Source organism: Helicoverpa zea, chromosome 19 (genome assembly GCF_022581195.2).
Source record: "Helicoverpa zea isolate HzStark_Cry1AcR chromosome 19, ilHelZeax1.1, whole genome shotgun sequence".
Classification (NCBI taxonomy): Eukaryota; Metazoa; Arthropoda; class Insecta; order Lepidoptera; family Noctuidae; genus Helicoverpa; species Helicoverpa zea.
The window spans coordinates 1,765,310-1,789,923 of NC_061470.1; the positions used below are offsets into that span (position 1 = coordinate 1,765,310).

Consider the following 24,614-nt stretch of genomic DNA (forward strand, 5'->3'; position numbering starts at 1 on the left):
CGATAGTGGTACGCACGTGCGAACCAAGTTGTTGCATATCATGTAACGCAACAAATTTGTTCGTACGTGCGTACGCGGCTAAAGCCTTCGAAAAGGTCAAAAAGTCGTGGTGGCCTAGTGGGTAAAAGACCAACCTCTCAAGTATGAGGGCGCGGGTTCGATCCCAGGTCAGGCAAGTACCAATGCAACTTTTCTAAGTTTGTATGTACTTTCTAAGTATATCTTAGACACCATTGACTGTGTTTCGGATGACACGTTAAACTTTAGGTCCCGGCTGTCATTAAACATCCTTGGCAGTCGTTACGGGTAGTCAGAAGCCAGTAAGTCTGACACCAGTCTAACCAAGGGGTATCGGGTTGCCCGGGTAACTGGGTTGAGGAGGTCAGATAGGCAGTCGCTTCTTGTAAAGCACTGGTACTCAGCTGAATCCGGTTAGACTGGAAGCCGACCCCAACATGATTGGGAAAAAGGCTCGGAGGATGATGTCAAAGCCTTCGAAACTAGAGGTATCGAACCGATTTCAAAGTCGGGAAGCTACACTATATCCAATTAAAGCAACTCTGGAGGCCTTTGACTTTCTGTGGGATAGCAGGTAATGAAAAAACTCACTGTTGCCTTTTTCGATGAGTTTTCGCAAGCAAAAACAATAAGAAAAATGTGAAGAGCGGGAGTTTTTAGAGGCTATCTCTTACAATATTTAACGTTCGAAAATTTCTTTTTTTAAACCTATTTTAAATAAATTCATTTATATTTGAAAGTTGTACATATAGTGCTTTAGTCCTCAAGTTGAATGGCCCGACAAAGCAGATTGTATCGAAAACACGTCACGAGTTAAGTTAGCACTACATGTCTGAACACGGATGTATAAATTGCTTCAGCATAATATAGGTATTATAATACTTAAAGTTCTAGTGCTAATTGTCGTCAATGTCGAGTGAGTATATAATTAATTATATTCGTTTCTTTTGTTCGCACTAAGAAATTAAGGATCGTGAAGTACATATTTGATGTCTCACGCAAGCGTTGTAGTGTTTTGTTCAATAATGTTTTAGGTTAAATTAAAGTGTTTGTACTTACAATTTGAACAGGCAAATGCACATTAATCTGAAAAAAAAAAGTGTTTTTATTAATACATAAGTAATTATTTCAAACCTAAAATCATTCGCTCGAAGTTTTGCACTCCACTTTACTCACATTTATAAATAGCTTCAAGCTATATATTGAGCCTACACAAATACAAAGTCCGCAAACTCTTTTAGGGAGTACCCTAAAACAGATTTCGGCCGCTATTCTTCCAACATAAATAAGTTGACAGGTCAACGTGCTAAACGAACAAGAATCCTTAGAGTATTCAACTAACCGGAACCACCATAAGCGCAAATAAGCGAAAAAGACTGCCAATTTACGCGAAAGAAGAGCAATTTGAAATATATATGAGAGTAGTACGTACGTACAGTCAGCACCAAAAGTCGATGAACAGAATCAACATGACAAAACACCTGTTCACAATAAAATGCCATAAGTTATAGTCGCAACTAGGAAACAAAATAGACTGTACACCAGAAACTTACAAAAGTCGTTAAACACGAGTATTTCAAAAGTATCTGTGCACTAGTATTCCTAAAGTCGCTGTACACCATCAATCCAAATGTCGCTGAACATCATTGTATCAAAAGTCACTAAACAGCAGTAAATACAAAATTAGGTTAACAAAGTATATTTTTAATGTTGCCGTGTGTTAATGTACTTTTGACGCTTATGTTGTTCAGCTACTTTTGGGACAGTGCTTGCTTGACCTTAATAATGTATGTTAACACGTTAGTATCTATTTTAATAATTATTTTGGAAATACTCTCTTTTGCAAAAAAAGCGGGCACCTATGCGGAAATCTTGGTTTTAAGGACTTTACGTGTATTTCAAAGGGTTTTAATGATTGTAGTATGTTTCTAGAATCAAAAGGGTTAGCCAAGCATGCGTGAGAGTGTATTCTAAATTTGAATTTTGTACAATTGCTAAGAAATTGGTTAAACCTTGTTTTGGACTAATTGCTGGCAGAAAGTTCGTCGGTGTTTTGAAAAGTTTTTGAAGTGATTTTCAGAAAACTGATAATGCAGTCTTAATTAATGTACCTTTTTTAACCGACTTCCCAAAAAGGAGGAGGTTCTCAATTCGGCCGGTATGTTTTTTTTTTCTATGTATGTACATCGATTACGCCGAGGTTTATAGACCGATTTACGTGATTCTTTTTTCGTTCGACGCGGAATAGCTGCCAGTTGGTCCCATAGTCATCAGGTCAGGATCTGATGATGGAAACTCTGAGAAATCGAGGGCAACCTTTGAAAGTTGTAGGCATACATAGGGTAAAAACTTGACACTCAGGTGTATACCTGAAAGCACTATTCAGCAGTGAAGGTTTGGAGCTAACCTGATGATGGAGACCAGAGAGGGTCGAGGGAACTCGACAACTGAATATGTAAACTACACCTCGTGTTTGGGCTTATGTTCTTTGTATTGACGAGACCTTTGCAACAGTGAAGGTTTGGATTTGACCTGATGATGGAGACCAGAGAAGGTCGAGGGAACTCGACAACTGAATATGTAAAATACCTCGTATTTGGACTTATATTCTTTGTATTGATGAGAACTTTCCACTTGTATGGATAGTGACAACTATTCGTATCACTGAAAAGCTTTAAATAAAAAACTTTTTTACAAAAATATTAAACCGACTTCCAAAAACACTAAAAAGCAAAAAAAAAACTGGCCTCTGAACTCGGCCTAGAAGTCGGTGGCAAAATTAACTTAGTAACATCCATTAGACACCGATTTCTAGGCCGAGTTCAGAGGCCAGTTTTTTTTTTGCTTTTTTCGTGTTTTTGGAAGTCGGTTTAATATTCTTAGATCAAAACATTTTTGAAAAACTATGCGTATTTGATAAAATTTTCACCTGCTCTAAATGGGCTATACTGATGATGGCAATGTTAAGAGTTTCGGTATTTTAGTGTAAAGCGATCTTCTGTTTAGATATTATACTCACGTGTTTTAAAATATCGCTTTTTAATAATTAAACACTATTTAGAGGAATATCAGTACATTGGGCTGCGACAAAACCAATTTAAAGTAAGCAGTGCCGATCACAACTCGTCTCATTTCGGACTTTAACATTTTTAAAAATCTTGAAATTCTAAAAAATACAGAAAATAGCGCATAGACTGTGAGCACGAGGTCTTAAGGTCTCGTAATCACGAGATTAACGTGTCCGTGTGATTAACCATGATTTCCAAACAACCTCGTCTCTTGGGAAACTCCGTAGACCTCCGAAGATCTATGAGTCTGAGCGTTCAAATAGCGTGTTTTCATCCCACTGACATTTTATTAAATAAACTTGCCTGCACCGAGATTTCCTAGCATCTACAGCACTTTCCTGCTTAAATCATAACAATAATTGGCTATCTGCTCATTTCTTAAGAAACATACGTTCGGTCAATCAATACCTTTGAATTCTTGACTGCCTTTCAGCGAAATTTTAATTAATTTTAGTAACCCGATACCTATGGAGTTATAGAGAGCTTCAACGCGGCAATAATTACACTTTTTAGATAGCTTAAACCCTCCTCATCATTTTTCATGTGGTTAATTTTAACATTTATCACAAAATTTGGTATTTTTTAATGTCAAAGTACGATAGAAGACGAGTTGCGATCGGCACTGCTTACTTTAAATTGGTTTTGTCGCAGCCCAATGTACTGATACTCCTCTAAATAGTGTTTAATTATGAAAAAGCGATATTTTAAAACACGTGTGTATAATATCGAAACAGAAGAACGCTTTACACTAAAATATCGAAACTCTTAACATTTCCATCAATCATCAGTATAGCCCATTTAGAGCAGGTGAAAATTTTATCAAATACGCATAGTTTTTCAAAAATGTTTTGATCTAACAAAAAGGTACATTAATTAAGACTGCATTATCAGTTTTCTGAAAATCACTTCAAAAACTTTTCAAAACACCGACGAACTTTCTGCCAGCAATTAGTCCAAAACAAGGTTTAACCAATTTCTTAGCAATTGTACAAAATTCAAATTTAGAATACACTCTCACGCATGCTTGGCTAACCCTTTTGATTCTAGAAACATACTACAATCATTAAAACCCTTTGAAATACACGTAAAGTCCTTAAAACTAAGATTTCGCATAGGTGCCCGCTTTTTTTTGCAAAAGAGAGTATTTCCAAAATAATTATTAAAATAGATACTAACGTGTTAACATACATTATTAAGGTCAAGCAAGCACTGTCCCAAAAGTAGCTGAACAACATAAGCGTCAAAAGTACATTAACACACGGCAACATTAAAAATATACTTTGTTAACCTAATTTTGTATTTACTGCTGTTTAGTGACTTTTGATACAATGATGTTCAGCGACATTTGGATTGATGGTGTACAGCGACTTTAGGAATACTAGTGCACAGATACTTTTGAAATACTCGTGTTTAACGACTTTTGTAAGTTTCTGGTGTACAGTCTATTGTGTTTCCTAGTTGCGACTATAACTTATGGCATTTTATTGTGAACAGGTGTTTTGTCATGTTGATTCTGTTCATCGACTTTTGGAGCTGACTGTACAACCTTGTATTTACTTTGTAAGTATATCTTAGAAACCTAAGACTGATCAAAGGTCAACGAAAACAACTCAATTAAACTCTGACTATAATGTCTGAAATCACCAACCCGCATTGAGCAAGTGTGGTGATTAACGCTCATTCCTTCTCCGTGTAAGAGGAGGCCGCAGCCCAGCAGTGGGACGATAAAAAAAGGCTGATGATGATGAAGGCATGGCAATAGCTAATCCAGTTGATTAAGTGCTCTAAGTACAAACCGTTTTAAGAGCTAACAAATGGTTCTATGTCAAGTTACAATCAGTAGTTCCCTCACGTGCACAAATATCATTTCTTTATGAGAACTACAATAGGTCGCTAATCTTGTATTAGAAGGTGTACGTGTGTCTGTCACATAAATAATTATGATGACTGTTAGTTGACCTATTAGTGTTAATTTTGGCTTAGGTTTTGAATTCTGGATACTCCAATGCCGTTATAAAAACATGAAGACATATCCCGATTTCGAGGGACAAAACGGGCCTATTGCTCTAATATTAGAAAGGCAAAGTTTGTGAGCGTGTACCTACATATGTTTAATACTTTTGTCACGAGTAGGGCTGCCATCTCGAATTTCGCCAAATCCGGACAAACATTTAAAAAACCCGGACATTTGGCGTAAATCGCATTTTTCCCCCGAACCTAATTTGTAATCCCTTTACTATTATCATACACTTAAATTCAATGAGATGCTTCCTTACATGAAAAGTGTCGGACACTTCTTGAAACCCCGCCCGGACGGCCCCCGGACGGCCTCCAAACGAGGACAAATCCGGGGAAACCCGGACGGATGGCAGCCCTAGTCACGAGCAAATGACTAGAGCAATTTTGATAAAATTTAGTATACAGGACGCTGACTCTCTGAATGCTAGCTATAGCACATAGGCTACTTATCTGGAAGCAAGAAGTAATAGTTCCCTCGGGTGCTGGTGAAAACGTATTCAAAAAGCACAAATCAAATCAAAATCTTTTTATTTCACGTAGGCCTTTGCAGGCACCTATGAAAAGTCACACTATTTGCACGGTTCCACAAAGTTGGTCTTATGGAGAAGCGCTCGTTAGGTTAAAACCCGCATGAAGGAAAATAAATATAAACTTAAGAGTTAATGATCAAAAGTACGATTACAATGTAATTTTATGCCATATAAACGCGTCATTATTAAGTTGTCATTTGAACAATAACAAACTAATTGTGTCTACATTTATAATCGTTTTAATCTTAGTATCAAAACAGCTGTAAATACTACCTATAGCTTATCCCTTTTGTTATACATACCAACTATGTTTTGTTGATACAATGAACTTATATTTATGTACATAAATTCAATGCTATAAAGCCAGCCTTTTTGGGCACAAATTAAATAATGACCATTTGTTATATGATTGTCTGTTAAGCTAAAACTTTTAAAACTATTTTAAGTTAACTAGTAAGCTTACCAAATTCTGTTATTGGGGTGGAAAATTATCAGGTACCTAAGTACCTCCCGCTGTGGGTGCAGCGTGAGGGAGAGTGTCAGACTCTTACTGACTAAAACCCATCATGTTCTTTCTTAAGCCCATTGTGTTCCAGGGCCGCGGTAAGTATTTCGCACAATCCCACAGCGCCGGCAGGTAAAATAATAACCAGGAATCGCCTATAGGCTACTTTATATCCATATACGTGAAGTAGTTTTCTATCTTAACAAATTCTATAAATAAATCCTATATTCCTCCATATACTAGTAATTCTATAGATAACATACAAACAGGTTAGTGAAAAGAGTTCAAACGCTAATATAAGCGTATTGAAATAAGCGAGTCATCGGCTGGAGAAAGTCTGCCTTGTACGTCCATCGCAGCGCCCGAGGCTTCAAGCTTCCCAAGTTCGTGTATGCTGTCTTTTAGTCAACAGGTACATAGCAAAAACAGTACTTACCTAAATATTCAAAGAGAATTTAGTACCTGCTATTGAGATATTGTCATCAAGGTAGTTCTGAAGTTATGTAAAATAGCTAAATTAGATATTTATAGTGTGTTTGCAAATACTGAATATTTCGATACCTTGTGGGACTGTTCCCCGCGGTTCCTTAAGTTACGAGGTAACTAGTTCCCTCAACCGCATCAAAAGTAGCTATGTCCTTTTTCAGGCTCCTAAGCTATCTGCATACTTTTCATACAAGTCGATTCAGCAGTTTTGGCGTAAAGGGGCGACAGACAGATAGAGTTATTTTCACATTTAAAATATCAGTAAGGTAGTAAGAATAGAAGATTTTAATATCTCAATGGGTCCAAGCATTATCTACCTGACAAATAAATAATCCTTAAAATTTTAACCAAGCGAAGTCGCAACAAAACCCTAGTACACCTTTATGAACCAACAAACAACACAGATTTAAAGCATTACATTATCAGAGAGGAATGTTGTCTTAAGGCCAACGCGTACAGTATAAATAAAGGTGATACAAGACAACCTGTTCTGTGATACGACCTTCTGGTTATATGTGATGTCGAATATTGTTGAAACTTTCTTCTGTTCTTCTGGATAAGGATTATTCGTTGGTTATGGGACAATGCTCTCAACTACCTATTGCAAAATTTCTAAAAATCATATTTTTATTTTCCTTTCATAAAGTCCCCTGTGTACACTGCAAACTTTGGGTCTTTCGTCATCTCGACACACTTAACTCAACACGAATGTGTTCAGTTGGTGAAACTCAAAATTTTTACATTTATGATGTTGTCAACTCGACACGTCAAGATTTTGATGCGTGTCCAGTTGGTGAAACTTAAAATATTCACTTTTATGTTTTCACCAAGTCGACACGTTTTAGAATTTAACCCGATTTTAAGCCAAAAGTACAGGCAACTACATTCATTTTCTGTATCACAAACATCATTGGCCACTGAACGTCCGCTTAGCAAACGCTTGAATCGAGAACATGGATTCCCAAACTCCTTCACAACATTTTTACTAAAAAGGTACTTTTCATTCTGTTACTTACTACAAGTACTAGGAAATCATAAGTGCATTGAAGCTAGATGCATTAGCAACTTTTAATAATGTTCTACAATAAAATAATGGTATTGAAATCGAATCATTGTTTGTCACAAGTAGTTTCTGACTACCCGTAAGGACTGCCAAGGATGTTCAATGACAGCCGGGACCTACAGTTTAACGTGCCATCCGAAACACAGTCAATGGTGTCTTAGATATACTTAGAAAGTACATACAAACTTAGAAAAGTTGCATTGGTACTTGCCTGACCTGAGATTGAACCCGCGCCCTCATACTTGAGGGGTTGGTCCTTTACCTACTAGGCCACCACGATTTTTTTTTCAATCCGATTAATATTGAACGATTCTGTTCAGTTCTGTTACCCTAGTACTTGTGACTTGTGACATACAATGATTCGATTTCAATACCATTATTTTATTGTAGAACATTATTAAAAGTTGCTGATGCATCTGGCTTCAATGCACTTATGGTTTCCTAGTACTTGTAGTAAGTAGTTTGGGAATCAATGTTCGCGTTTCAAGCGTGTGCTAAGCGGACGTTCAGAGGCCGATGATGTTTGTGACACAGAAAATGAATGTAGTTGACTGTAGTTTTTGCTTGAAATCGGGTTAAATTATAAAACGTGTCGACTTGGCGAAAACATAAAAGTGAAAAATTTAAGTTTCACCAACTGGACACGCATCAAAATCTTGACGTGTCGAGTTAACGACATGATAAATGTAAAAATTTTGAGTTTCACCAACTAAACACATTCGTGGTGAGTTAAGTGTGTCGAGATGACGAAAGACCCCAAACTTTTAGTCAGCCGATATATTGTCGATATATTTTGACGCACATTACAAGGATCAAGTATCAAACTCGTGTCGGCCCGACTCAAAAGGATGATTACCTTCAAAATTATGTTTCAGCCAACTATCAGCCGGCAGTTTAGTTTACAATGTGTTAGGTAAACAAATGCCCGGAGTTACTTGATTTATAATAATACTAGTGGTTTTCCCGCAGTTTCGCCCGTCTCCTGGGAGAACTTCTGTCCGTACCCGGATAAAATATAGCATAATATGTTACTCGGATATAAAGTTGATTTCCAACAGGGAAAAAACTTTTCATATCGGTCTATTCGTTTCTAAGTCTTTAGGCTACAAACAAAAAAAGTTTGCTCTTTATTATGTTACTTTAAAAATGGAATATATCATTACGACTAGGGCTGCCATCTCGAATTTCGCCAAACCCGGGCATAGATTCAAAAAACCCGGATATTTGGCGTAAATCACATTTTTCCACCGGACGAGACCGAAAATAATAAGTAAAAAAACAGGACCTCATTTTCATATTATTTTTTTAATTTCACACAATGGTCCGGGTTTTCCCCGGACACTTCTTCAAAATCCGCCCGGACGGCCCCCGGACGGGCTCCAAACGAGGACAAATCCGGGGAAACCCGGACGGATGGCAGCCCTAATTACGACTATCTCCTTATAGTCCTAACCTATTAATATGTGGTGCAGATAGTAGTACAAAAGATAAAAATCAGTAAATTGCAGTATCTCTCTCAAAGATTGTAATGAACAAGGAGAGCTCCATTTAAAGATGGCGCCCACAGTTTAGATTCAATTTTCTTGTGATGTAGACTGAAACATGTTGAGTTGTTAACTGTCGTCTGTTCTATAGATTACATGGTTTAGAGATAAAATGGGGTATCATGGAAACTGGGTACATTGAATAGCATTATTAGCATTGAATATTAAAGAAACTAGGCATTTGTGTGGAGGCTCGGTAATCTTATAATGAAGTTTTCTTTTAAATTTTTGAGTTATCAGTGGTAAAAAATGTGTTATTCATTTGCAATCATAAACTAGAAAAAATCTGCACCTTTTCCCAAGAAAAATATTTCCCAAACAATACTAACTTCCTGGGCACTGTTTTAGTCAAAGCAGGTTCGCTTTCTAGCTATAAACAAACTCAAAACAAATATGTAAAGTCCATTATAATTTAGTAAATATTCATATTCAATAAATAAAAAAATAATTTCATAAATCGTATTTAAATACAATTTTTTATTATTATTTATTGTAAAATAACCAGAAAAAAACATCATAACATTATTATTCTTTCACAAAGATCCTCCAAATAAATATGCAAAAAATTATAAACATCGATTCATAAACGGACACACACAGGACACCATGACATCATAGGAAACGCTCTACCATTGAAAACCAAATCATTCGGAGCATTTAAAAACATATAAACACACTGAAGACTAAATAGTCGGCTGACGGTTGGTCAAATAAATAATAATAATAAAAAAATGTTTGATTAAAGTAGACTGAAAAGCAGCACTTTTCGCATGTCAGAATTGAGACAGCCCCAAAAACGCCCCAAAATTTTTTTTTTAATTGTTGTAATTTCAATTTCAATTTAATTCAAATTTCAAGTTAAGAAAAAGATGCCATTAAACAATACTGGTATAATATAATGTAAAACGCCTTCTTAAGAAAATCGTAAATTCGATAAAAAAAAAAAAAAAAAAAACAGTCAGTCTGATACCGGCCAAATACTTGATCGTTGTAATGTGTGTATTCATTTCCATACTGATTTATATGCCCAAACAAACTATCAGCCGACTAAAATTTGCAGTGTGCGGGGGCTCTATAATTATTGCAATTTAAAAACACATAACTTGAATACGTTAATAACCTTAGTTATTAACGTATTCAAGTAACATTTCCTTGATTGTAAGAGAAACCAGCTATTTATAAAGGTTTATATAATTTATGCATACTTGTGGCTACAGTCGGCGAAATTCAATCGTTGTTCATTAATCTTAGTTTAATATCTTTGCTTGTGTTGTTGACGTGAATGAAATTCTGTATGTCAGTTAAGGTACGTTACTGATTTTTATGTATTTCACATGAAACATGTGCGTTCGCACTCAGATATCGACCGATTTCATGCAGTCTCTGCAAGTGCGTTCGGCAATTGCAATCTGGGGCTAGCATTCAAAATTCACCTTTACCCTAGTAAGGGAAAATTGTCCCTTGTTTGAGTATCCAATCGGGTCTAATATTTAATTTTCCCGACCCGGGCGAGTTTCTAGCGGCCGACTTATTTAAGTCCCTGACTTCGTCAAAGCCGAGTTGAAAGAAGTATTTAAACAACCAATAGAATGTATTAATAAACAAGATGTAAAATTAAATAAGGAAATATATTTTTTTAAAATTATTATTATTGAACCTGTGTTGTGATATAGGAAGGTTAGCAGAAGTTTTAAAACACTTCTGTTCTTCACCTCGCCTTGATAAAGTACAAGCCTAACCTTTCAATTTCAAAAACACAGGTTCACAAAACAGCAAAAACAGATCTTCACATACCCCAAACAACAAAAAAACAGGTTTACAAAAAGAAAAACGTCTCAGAATCATTCACATCAAATTACAACCGCGAAAAAAGGTTCGTATCTACGCATTGATTTGATACGAGCGATCCTAACAATAAAGTTAACTAGGGCTGATGCTCATTGATTTTCCCAGATTTATCTTAGTTTACACGGGTCGATCAATCTTAAAGTTAAGCAACACTTGTCCTTCTTGGTTTGTGGATTTAGTTTTAGTTTCAGAAGCAAAGGTTTTGTGGCTCCCGACTGTAATGTGAACATATCTGTTGTAACGAGTTGAAAGCCTGACAACCAGTCTTACCAATTTGTATCGGGGTGTTCAGGTAACAGACTTGAGGACGTCAGATTAGCAGTTATTCTATGTAAAATAGGTACTGCTGTTGTGAAAGAGATATATGTTAATAATATGTTATGATGTTTCGGCAGTCCTTAAAATTGACCGGCTTTTGTTTATTTTATTTTTTTTTGTAATATTCGGCTCTCTTTTGAATCTATACATATAATAAATCTGTAGAAAAGTAATTTTTGTACATTGAAGAAATTGACAAAAAAAATAGCCAGCATGTTAAAGGATAACTAACAGAACCCATTTCCATCATTTTTGTCATTTTCGTCTGTTTGTCTGTTTGTCTGTTTGTCTGTTTGTCTGTTTGTCTGTTTGTCTGTTTGTCTGTTTATCTGTTTGTTTGTTCGCGATTCACGTAAAATCTACGAATTAAATGCAGACAATGCTTATATACAAAAACTCTACGTAACTTGGGGTATTACTTAGTTTTTGTTTCATCGAAATCGATTCACTCTGTCAAAAGATATGATTAATTTTGTGAATTCAAGATGTAAAATATTACGACACGCAATCTATTTGTCAAAACTGTACATTTGAATGTTGTACTTATATTAGTTGATCGGCCTATTATTAATCTTTACACAGGAAATCACACCTTTATAAGTAACATCGGAAGAAAAAAAAATGTAAATTTTGTTTAGCCAAGGTTAAAGTAGCTCCATCTGTGGTAAATAAAATACATCATCAATTTGTCAAAGGAGCGAGGTGGTAAATGACAATATTACCATACATTCTTTAAAAAGGATTATTATTTCAACAGATAGAGTTGTGTATTTTCCGTAATTCACCATATTTTAACACGAAGTGTAATTTTTCGATAGACATTCCAATAGTGTTTGTCAGTTTGCCGTGCCACATCAAAATCCAACTATAATTATTACCTTGATGAAAGGAAAATTAATAGTTCTCGGCCAAATTTAAAACGGTGCCATCTAAATTATTTTTTGAACATTATGTCAAAAATGATGACTTTAGTGGAACAATTAATTATCATTTAAAGTTACAGATGGAGTTCATATCAGGATTTTTTCATAAACATAGTTTAGCTTATCTTCCACTAATGTGGTGGCCTTAAAACAAATTACTTTGGGTGAGTAGTATTAAGTAGACCTTAATTATTTTTTCTGATGCAAAATATGTAAACTTAATCCTAGAAGAAATGAGGATCTATCTCTCGCAAGCGCTGCTAAGCGTGAGGTAGGTAATGTAGGATTCTGTAGCTTTAAAAACAAGCCCAGATACAATGTGCAGATAAGAAATGGGAGCTTTCTCGATTTAATACCATACACACGTAAAATGCTTTATGCGTCTGAAAACGTACAAATTACGCGCCGCATACCAGAGACATGTTTACTTTCAACTTCTGATCGCAAATACACTGTTCACGATTACGAACAGTCTCAGTAAGGCCCGAGCCAAGTCTAAAAAAACACCTTTTATATAAAACTACGTTTGATGTCATTTAATCACAAAGACAGAATTGTTCTCTGTTGCAAATCCTATCCACCTATATCCTATCCTAATCCAGAATGCATTGCAGGTGTGCATTGCACAAAAACCAATGGTATCCTATTCGAGAAGTCAAAAGACTTGACCTGCTAACGTCAGCTTCTGCGCTAAGCAAGTGTTCTTAATAGTACCATCAGAATTACATTCATCGTTGAATGAGGTGATTAAATTTTCAGAAACTACAATAACAGTAGGAGCCAAAGCGTATGATCGCTTCATAGAGCTCTGATTGGCCCCAGGTGACCAAGTCAGGTCTGATTTGTTTGTTCATCAGATCTTTGAAAGTGTTTCGGTGGGTGCTTACTGTCGTCCTGTTTACGTGTGACACAAAATATGGTATATAAACGTCCTCCGCAATAGCGAAATTTTCCCGGTGTGCGGTAGTGACGCACAGTATACAACACTTATGTTTCTTTTGATTTGCTGGCTCCACCAATAAATGGCAAATTGCGAGCGTACATTTTGAAAATCTTGGCAAAACTGCAGGTTTCAAGTACGAACACATGAAGTGGACTCGCACATATACGTACATTTTGCCTATTCGTGAACTAATGCAAACATTTCGGTGGAGTCCCGGCTTAGGCCACCACATTAGGCGTGCGCGATCCTCGGGCGTGTGAGTAACGCGGGCGCCGCGCGTGCGTCGCGAGCGCGTTGCGTGAGCGTCGCGTTTTGCTGCCCTGCGGCATATGCAGCGCGCTCGCGGCGCGCACGCGCCGCTCTCCTTGACGTTTAACTGCTAAGGCGTTTAGCAGGCGGCGGGGATAGCGGGCGAAGGGGTAAGAACGCAACTCGAGCGCCGCGTGCTCGCCGCGAGCGCGTCGCTTGCACTCTTCACACATGCCGCAGGGCAGCAAAACGCGACGTTCACGCAGCGCGCTCGCGACGCCCGCGCTACTCACACGCCCGAGGATCACGCACGCCTAATGTGGGGTCAGCCTTACCATAGTGAGTAAGTGCATAGAAAATCCCCGTCATACAAGTGTTTCTCCCCAGTAGTGAAACTATTCTACCCTATGCGCCTGCTGATGATGATGACTCATTTTATCATCCATCCAGCTATTCCCCAACTTTGTTGGTGTTGGCTTCCAGTCACCGAATCTGTTTGAGTACCAATATTTTGCTTGGAGCGACTACCTATCTACCTATCTTCAATCCAGTCAACTACACAAGACGTTATCCATGGTAAGACTGACAGACTTTCTGGCTTCTGATTAGTCGCAGCAGCTGCAGAAAATGTACAAATGACAGCTTTGTCAGACTCAAAGCATATAGACATAGATTATAGCTGTTTCCTGTGAAAATTACTTACGCACCATACGTAATAATTTTCCAAATTGGCTGACTAGATCCAGAGATATTCACAACGTCACAAACTTTACTTCTTTTGTTTAGATAAATGGTCACATCCACAACACAACCTTGATCAATGAATCTATGCGACTGCTAAGTGCTAATCCTAATTATACTGTCACGTGAAAGAATGCACCTACGGGATAAGTAGTATTTTGACTATTCTATATTGCCCACGCAGACGAAGTTGCGGGCAACAGCTATTACAAATAAGACTTAAGGTTTCCCAGAACAAATCAAATGATTACTGTCCAATATAGCAGCCCTATCAATCCAACACATAACTACGTAAGCACTGACCACAAAGCGGCCGAAACTTACGCAACTCCGTCCGTTTGTAGCTTTCCAATAAGTTAAATGCACGTGCTTTTGGCAGCTGGACGGTTCACTTTAACTAGGTAGTTATTTAACAGTTGTGTTAACAGAACTGTGCGTCTTAATTATGGTTAAATACCTACTGTATTTCGTTCCTCCATTTTCACTTAGTCCCTGCCTTTTAACTATAAATACTAGTTTTCCTAAGGATTTTACCTGCTTCCTAAGGAAACTACTTCGTGCTCAGGATAAAAAGTATCCCATATTTTAATCTGAATTATAAGCTACACTACTGCTAAGTTTCATCCAAATCCATACAGTTGATTATGTGTAAAGTGTGATTTTCTGAACAAGTTGCCGAAGAAAGCGGTCCCCAGTAAAAAGATGCATTGAATCCTACCGATATTATCAGGTTAATATACAAAAGTAGGTACATTACATTAAGGTTAATTGAATCTTCAGAAGAATGCCGCCACATAACTTCGGATAAGGCTGACTGTACTCGTTAATTTGAAGTCGTAAACCAAAATTCTGTCATTCAGGTGCTCCGTTTTAAAGTTTTATTTATAAAAGTTCATATAATTCACTTACCTACATTAAATGATGCCAGTGATGGGGATGAATTGTTTGATGCGTTCTAGTTGTAGTGTTTTTTTTTTTTTGTTTTACTAGGATAGTTTTTATATATATTGTAAATAAACAGAATTAATATTTTGGTGAACTTACATTAAATTATACATATTGTTTAGCCTTTTTTTTTAAATGTAAAATACTTATTCTATTCATAACATCATTATCTTTCTAACCTTTTCCCAACTACATTGGAGTTGGTTTTCAGTCTTACCATCAGGTATCGGGTTTCCCGGGTAACTGGGTTGAGGAGGTGAGACAGGCTTTTGGTAAAACAGTGGCACTAAGCTATATTCGGTTATACTGGAAGCTGACCTCAAAGGAAAAGGCTAGGAAGATGACAGATGTTTAAAGTTGGTTCTCAGTATAACTGAATGCAACTAGGAACCAGTGTTATACAATGAAACATGCAACATTATTGCATTAACAACATTGTAAACAAAAGATGCTCAAAATGTCAATTAGTCAGCATAGAAAGTGTTATAATTGGTATCGTTTAATGCGTGTTATTAATGAGCTAGCTCATAACACTAGTGTCGCATAAAATATTAGGGTGCATCTACACGATGCAAGCAGCTTGCGCATGTTGAGGCGCATGTTGAGGCACATGCGAGTTACATGCATTTTAAAAACATGCGGGTCTAGTGACTCGCGCATGTACCAAAGCAAAGTACCCACCCGCGTGCTCTTGTCACTTGCGCATGTTAACTTGCTCCAGCTATATGCACCGTGTAGACGCACCCTAACACTGCTGTCTCGTAAAATATTAACGTGGCGTGATGTCGTGTTTTGTTTGCTCAAATCAACATGTTACATGAATTCTTAGAGTTTTTGTTGTGTATTAGCATGCTTAGGTGTTAGTTTGACAGTAATTTATAGTCGTGTAAATATTCTTGGTATGTTTATTATGATTTTGTATAAAGATCGCAAGTCTTATATATTACGACTTATTATATTAAGTTAAGAATTGTGTCAGTCTTTGCCTATAATAATATTCCAATACTAACCGTTTTCCCGAATGTTTCAGCGGCGTCTTGGGAAAAAAACTTCCCGCAACTCGGCAAAAAGTAGCCTATGTCCTTTCTCAGTAATAATGTTGGCAAAGAAAATTATACCCTACACTTTAGCAATAGAACACAATATCCCATATCCAAAACCGAACACAAGTTTTTCATATTTTATGCTCAAGTTTTCTAGCCAACTCCTAATGCCACCTTGACAGCCAATTATAAGTCTTAAAACATTTGTTATAGAGTTCAAAATTGTGTGACAAAATATGCTTTACGCATCTTACGGGTGGTCGGCGGCCGTTTCGTATTGTCAATTACAATTTTATTTATTTTTAGTAATTTCTTTAGTTATGTAGAAATGAAAGGATAGTATATAATTTGTGAAAAATAGAATAATATCTATAATAGTTAGTTAGAGGCAAGGATAAATGTTTTATAAATGAGTTTAGCTGAGTTTGTTTGTTTGAACGCACTAATCCCAAGAACTACTGAACCAATTTGAAAAAGTGATTTAATGTCAGATAGCCCATTTATCACAAAAGTCTACATTTTACTTTTATCCAGGTGCACAGAGTAGTTTTCACTGAAAACGCTGACGGAAGCTAGTTTTGGTCAGATTAGTTAAAAAGTTTTCATGTTTAACTTTTTTAACCGAATTTTTTGTTTTTCATTTGTGAATCACCAAAACCCAGTGAGCCAGTTTTTAAATAATTACTACACACAATTAATTCAAAATTTTTTCTCAAAAAAAATCTCTCACGCACAAATATTTTGCCATGTTTAAGATAAAGTGTATCGTGTGAAAGAAAGTTTCAGTGGGCGTTATGTTGCATGTTTACTACTTTCAACGTTCATCAGATTGTTAGAATTTATCGCTCACTTTATGGCCCCACACTTGTTTAGGAATGTCTGGTGAAAGAAGGATATCTTAGTCATCTGTGTGTCTGGTTTTGAAGTTTTTACGTTAAAAAAAATAATAACTTCTATATTTTATTGCTGTGTGTCTGGTCATGTTGTTATATAATAAGACAATGTTTTCTTTGTAATAACCAAAAGATAAGATAAAGATAAAAAGTTATTTATAGATAAAATATTAAATATTATTTAAAACTTTTACTTTTTTATGGATATATGTATAGCAGAAAATAGATTACGTTTTTTATGGACACAGTAGGTAAGAGAGAGACTCTCTCACCGTTTCCTTTGAAAAAAACATATTCGTTTTTAGATAACCAAAAGCTGATCCCATAATAATTGAGCAAAGGCTAGACTGATGATTTCTATATAAGAAGTTATCAATTTTTTCCTCGAAAAAATGAGCTTGTATCAAAAAACTACACCCAACTACAAAAAGCGACAAAACATAACACCCTGTATAAACATCAGTTCGTGCCCTTCCTGTCACGCGTCGCACGTTCCCCATACATTACTAGCAGAGCTTATTATTAATAATTATTAACTTAAGAAACACTATTATTACTTATAGGCTGTATTACGCATCGATATTCGTAGCGTATGATGGTTTTTATAAAAAAGGTTGTGGTGTGAGATAATAGGCATACGAGCACAGTTTAGATTTATATACGAGTTCCTATTAAAGTAAAGTATTTGATAAACATAAAATATAAAAAATAAGCCACGACCTCTTATAATGAATATAAACTACAAAATGTTACCAGTTTTAATCCTTATACAATATACATTTTACATCGTATACATTTACACATCAGGTTCATATGAATACTACGCCCTGGCCTTTTGAAGGACACAAATGTCCCCCTGTGGTCGTTTCCAGTTATCGTCCTGTTTATATCTGATTACTTTTTATAGGTTGCCTCAATAAATAAACTTACCTTACTTTAAAAAGTTATAAGAATATTTGACCTCGCTTGTAACTTTTAAGTTTATACCGAAACAAATATTAAAAAAAAAATGAAAATAATAAAAAAATAAATTATTGAATTCAAACACTCATTTGATTCAATATATTAATTGAATTTGTATTGAACTCTCGTTGATGTCTTTTGTTAGAAGTAACTTGAAATTAGCAGTATTTTGTGTGTTTCACTATTGTATCTATTTTTATGACACATAACTTAAAATAATGCTCTAGTGGAGTATTTTTGTAATATTCAGCATCATCACTTATACTGGGGCTGGTTTCCAGAGTAACTGAATGCAGCTGAGTATCAGTGTTTTACTGTATCTGACCCAGCCAGTAGCAGTTTCCTGGATAACCCTCTCCTGGGTAGCCTCTGACTACCCGTATTTACCAATATTAAAAATGACTTATAGTAAACTACAAATGTGACACACATACAATACAATGCCAATATTATGTTGCAGTATCAATCAATCAATCAATCAATCAACAGTGTTGATACAAATTGTTTGTACAAACAAGATTCCACTACTGTTGTTGTTGTTGATAGTAATACAATTGTATTACAATACGATGCATAGTAACATTTTTGTATCAAGTGTTTAATTTATTCAGTTTTGTTTTAATGAGGTTTTTTATTGGAGATTGTAATGAGGTATTGTGTGATAATTTTTAATGGTGTTTGTAATGGAAGTTTCTATTATCAATGTAGTGAGTAGTAGAGGTTCTGTGGTTGCAAGTTTTAATGAGAATCAATGAGTATGAGTTTAAGACTTGGAAAAAGGATAGTGTGCCCTTGTAATTTTTTTTCTATTATTTATTATTGTTTGTGTTTTATGTGTACAAAACTGTTAAATAAATAAATAAATTGTTTGGTTTTATCGATATCCTGTTGGCACCACTCTGAGTACCCGAATAAAAAGTAGCCTATATTATTTTTCGATAAGTGGGCCGTCTATGGCTTAGACAATTTTTTAAATAGTAAAGTAGCTTTATAATATTAAAAATGATTTATTGAAAGTATGGTAAGTAACTCTAGTTGAAGAAGGAATCTACAGCTAAAAATCTGGCAACCTTTCTGATATTCAGCCTGAATAAAACAATAACACTAATCTTCCAAAATCTAACATTACCAAATGCCGAACTTCTTCAAAAGTTCAACAGACAGGATTTGAACCTGTAACCTTTCGATCACCTGCTGACATTCTATGACTGGGTGTACTTGAACTCAATACTATTTAACTGTCACTAAATATCTTTGAGTTCAATATCAACGACTGAATTTGGTTTAATTCAATGCACAAGTCTGGTATAATTAGTTCAAAAGTGGTATTTAATTACATTATTTTGGTTTGTGTCAATATTGGCTGTTATTGAAGTTTTGACCGTTTCTGAAAGAAACTAAACTACTTCCTGCAGCTGTATAAAAAGTTTTACTCTCGATAAATAGGCTAACAATTAAGATTTTAAGGCTGTAAGAGAACCCAATTCTGGGTTAAGCTCGCCGTTTTACATAAACTGTCTTAATTCTTTATATATTTATTGTTAAGAGTGCAATAAAGAAAAAATAAATAAATATTTTACCATTAGTTCCCGAGATTAGTGCGCTTAAACCAACAAACAAACGTTTCAGCTTTGTAATATTACCTACTATAGATTTTACCTGGTTTTACCCGCACACTGAAGTCATCCCTGCTAAATTATAAATCCGTATGTCTGTCTATCGCTGTCTGTCGTGATTTTACTCCAACACTACAGAACGAAATTTGAGGTGCAGATAAAACTGTGTTTACAAGCCTGTCTATAATAGGAATGCCAAACTTCTGCCAATAACACGGTACAGTTCGATAGCTCGCAAAGGCATTGACTAGTGATAGCAAGGTCACAGGTTCAAATCCCAATCATTTGTAGTGACGCCTAAACTCGCTGCTTTTATTCAGCTTTAGTTTCAAAACACAAATGTTTTACTTACGTAAGACTTTGCTTGAGTAATTTTGCGTGATTTTCGTGCAAACGGACAGTCAGAATTTTTAGATAAAATATATTTTATTTAATGCTAGAAACTTGTAGTTTCCCCAGATCGCTCATCTTGAGGGAATTTCTTCGTGCAGACGGATAAAAAGGAGTATATAACAGTGTTTTGGATACCTAATACCTAGCTCTTAGCCAAAGTTTACCTCAGTCGATTTAACTATTATAACTTGAAATCATATCAAAAGAATAAACTTTGGTATATTTCTTATTAGTTTAGGATAAGGAAAAATGATAAGGAAAAATAGGCAGCAAAATTATAAGAGGTTTTTAACCTGTTTCTTATTCACGATTATGCGGTTTCGAATCATCAAATACCAACTGATATTATGAATTAAATCATACGTAACTTCTAAAATTATATTATGGTGATGCCACTGATTAGCAATAAAGACAAAAACTTGAGGAAATATATTTTGTTACTAGGTTTCATCATCATCTGTCGAGCATTTTCCCCTCTAGGTATGTTGGGGTCGGTTTCCTGGCTAACCAGTTGCAGCTGAATTGGAAACCACTGTTTTACAAGGAGCGACTGCCTATCTGAGCTCCTCAACCCAGTTACCCGGGCAACCCAATACCCCTTGAAAAGACAATCTCCAGTTATCAGGCTTACTGGAGAAGCCCAATGAAGCATTGGGATATAAAACAAGCTCAATTTCAAAAGCGAAATTTTAAATCTAACTCTCAGAAAACACTAGACCAGTCTTAATGTAACTTTCACTATCGCAATCCTTCTATAAAATGGTATTAATTATATTTTATCACGCTATGACTAAAGGGGCGAGTTATAATGTAATATTATGTAGCTATGTGTGTTCGCTTCACATAGTGTGGGCTTGATAGAGAAAGTTTGATATGGAAAAAGGTTTGGTTAATGTTGTGCTCGATTATTAGTGTAATATTAACATATTTATACATAAGATCTCTTTATTATTTTGAGAATAATTAGGAAATAATATTTCTTTGATTTTCTGAGAGAGTATTTTTTTTTTAATTAATAACTCAAACTCAAAATAATTTATTCAAACTTGGCCGCAAAACAGGACTTTTTGAACGTCACAAAAGACGGCTCCCGAAACGCCCACCCTTCAATAATAAAATACAAATTCTTATTATGGACTTAACATTGAAAACTGTGTGATTTTTAAAAGACAAAACCGATTGTAAGCATAAGTTTATTGAGGATTTTTTGCAGGAAAATGGTAAAGATTGAAAAACAGTGTGGCTTATTTTATTTCTTGTTTTAGTAAGAACCAGACAGGCTTGATGGAAAGTTTTTAAAGACATTGCAACGCCCGCTACCTACCGAATTATATTATTCGGTACACAGACGTAAAAATAAATCAGCTTTTCGTTAAATCTTGTCTAAAAAAATACAATTTTGATATGGCTTTTACAACTTGGGAAAAAAATTATTAAATTGCAATTAATTATTATTTACAATCCATATTTCATCGACAACGGTCAAAATATAACACGCAAACTCGTTTTCCCATATTTCAGGCCATAAAATAGGTAATTACCACTGAAAAATAACATAGACACCTCATAACTGACTTAGCAATTAAAATAGAACTTATAATTTATAGCTTGAAGTTAAAGTACGTACATATATGTAAGCGGTAATTACTTAACGCCTCGTTAAGATTCACTTATGTGAATACGGAAATAATGTAACGGGTCGTATCTTTAGGTTTTTAGTTCTTTAGCTGGTTGTTACGATATGAGGTTGTATAAAATATAGGTAGGAAGTTCAGTAACATTTATGGTTAAAATTTGTCTGTTTTCAGGTTAAAGTAGTGCCATATAGAGTCTGTTTGAGGTATAATATTCTTTATAGACAAGTAACATGTTTGCTATATTGACGTTACTAGTTGGGAAGCAAAGATCTAAAGGCTGCAAATAAGGTATTTTTAACTCTAGCAAAGAAACAACATTTGCACATCCATGGTGATACCGCGGGCTGGATAAAAGTGACCTATAGGTATGCTATGATGTGAGAATGGATGCTGATGATGATGATGATGGAGGAGCTGGATGCGAGAAGCCGAAAATCGATCTCAGTGGCGTGCACTTGGAGAGGCCTATGTCCAGCAGTGGACTGCGATAGGCTGATGATGATGATGATGCTATGATGTAGTTATAAGCTATATAAGGTATATTTATATATTTATGTAATTCGGTTAATTGTTTTTTGCGTGAAAGACATACTTGCATTCTTACATACTTTCGTACTTGTAAAATAGGTAGGTAACTACGTAAAAAGCGTTTAAACAATATTCTCCCATACGTACATTAAAAACCCTGAATATTAGATTAGTTACATACTAAACCAGTTTACAGTGAACTATGCTAATCCTATCAGCTTCGCTTATTGTAACCATTTCCTATCCGAGTGAGGAGAAAACCTTACACTTCCGTATTAAGAATATTTGTTTTAGTTATTAAGGTTTTTGTTCCCATAGGGATAGTAACTAGGAGAGTACGTGTATTTTTATTGAAATTAGGTCTGTGATTAATTATATCCGTAAGTTTGATCCTCATTTTTATCAAGCCAGAACACCTACTAAGGGAATAAGTGGTGCTCTAGGAGCTATCTGTCTCATCATCATCATCATCATCTCAGCCATAGGACGTCCACTGCTGAACATAGGCCTCCCCCTTAGATCTCCACAGATACCTGTTGGAGGCGACCTGCATCCAGCGTCTTCCGGCGTCTGCGCTTGCTAGTCTTGCTATCTGTCTGTTTGAGGTTAAAAAGTACTGACTTTCAGCCTTTTTTTTAATTTTGTGAATTTTGAAAAGCAAAGATTGAGGTCAACATTTCTTGGGAAAGAGTATTGACCGACAGTTGATTGACATAGACTAATGATATTGAAAGTTGATATTGTAACTTAGTAGGTACCTAATAGGTAGTATTTTTTCTTTAATGACTGATTTTATTAAAATGTTTTTTGTATTTCTCCAATAATTTTTACTTCATGTAATTTCCCATTTCATACAAATGTAGATTTCCTGCGGACGAAAAATCTCAGACTTATCCGAATCAAACAGTCACTACATCAGCCACAGATTAAGACAAGTTTTATAACTCTTGTAAAACATTCAGAAACTACAATTATTTCGACTGTAAAGAATCTAGGTTTCGAGGCAACTAAGTTTATAATCGTCTTTTGTTTTATATTAAATTACTAGCAGAGCAACTGCCTATGTCATAACTGAGCTAGACGGATTAAGTAATGTTGCGGCTTGGTACACTGAAATTTAGTTTCTTGAATATTTCTGCAATGTGTTGTAAATGGCTGGTTGCTTGGTATCTATTCTAATTGGCATTTGTTTTTTATGTTGAGTGATGTAGTAAGAAATGATGGGTTCTCTTTCGAAGCATTGCAGAAAGCTATTTTGTACCTGGGTACCTATATGATAACATTGTCAAGTTTATTGAAGAAAGACCAAATGTCTTTCTTCATCACAATGTTTATCAAAATATCCTATTTCTTCTATGTTACTGTTTATAAATATCAATAGTCATTCTTCATATATTAGCTATACAAATACCTATGAGATTAAAATACTAGGCCAAAGGGTCTAATTGTCTTGGAAATCCTCCAGAAAGCTACACAAATACAGAAGCAAGTATATTCCAAAAGTAATTATTATCCTCTCAAAATCCATTGCAGATAAAAACAAAATGAAAATATCAGTAAGTATAGTCTATTCAAAAAATAATTCTTGATCCGCTGTTTCCAAAACCGGCCACTAGGCTTCTTTCCATACAACACCTAAACGACCCAAAACTCGTATTGACATTCGCAAACGACAATTTCTTCACTTTTACTCGTGTGAAAGTTAAAATTCTGGCTTCAATTAAAACTTGGCCCAGTTACCGTACATTATCCTTGAGAAAACGCTTATTTCGACTCACAGAATTAACTTCACTTTCCGACTTTTATATCTCTAAATGAATGTTACAATCACTACACAAGGGTCACCAACCTTCTGTGTAACCATCTTAAGAACTGTTTTTTGTAATGTTATTTCATCCATTGACCTTCAAGTATTTACTTAAAACACTCGGAGAAAATGGCTTTACAATGAGCCGCACACACACATAGAAATAGTTAAGTTCCGTCTAAGTTAACTGTACCGAGTTCATCGCACAGCGCAACAGCCAACTTAAACAAAACAAAAAAACTTGAACAACTTAATAAAATTAAACGTTTTTGCAACTAACCTTTTCAATCCACAAAAGCAATCCCGGAATCGAACAGAAATTGTTACCAAAAAACACTTGGAATTAACTAACAAATCTTTACAACACTGTCCTTGAGGATATTTTCACAAAACTTACCGAAAAAGTTCGATATTAAAACAACTATATTTTTTAAAATGTTGTTTTTGAACATACACAGTTAGCGACACAAATTATTAAATTATTTATTTGTCGGGACTGTCGGGCACAGGTCCGTCTCTCGCGGCGGCTCGCGT

General features: G+C 35.5%; 1 protein-coding gene across 2 annotated transcripts in view; it reads right to left on the minus strand.

The window, feature by feature from the left end:
* LOC124639598 overlaps positions 1-24,614 on the minus strand; it is a 112,908-nt gene extending 88,294 nt beyond the window's left edge. For both annotated transcript variants that reach the window (XM_047177039.1, XM_047177038.1), the window contains exons 1-2: positions 24,361-24,614; positions 1,078-1,104 (exon numbers count right to left, since the gene is read on the minus strand). The gene's annotated coding sequence lies outside the window, so the exon portion shown is untranslated. The remainder of the gene's footprint in view (positions 1-1,077; positions 1,105-24,360) is intronic.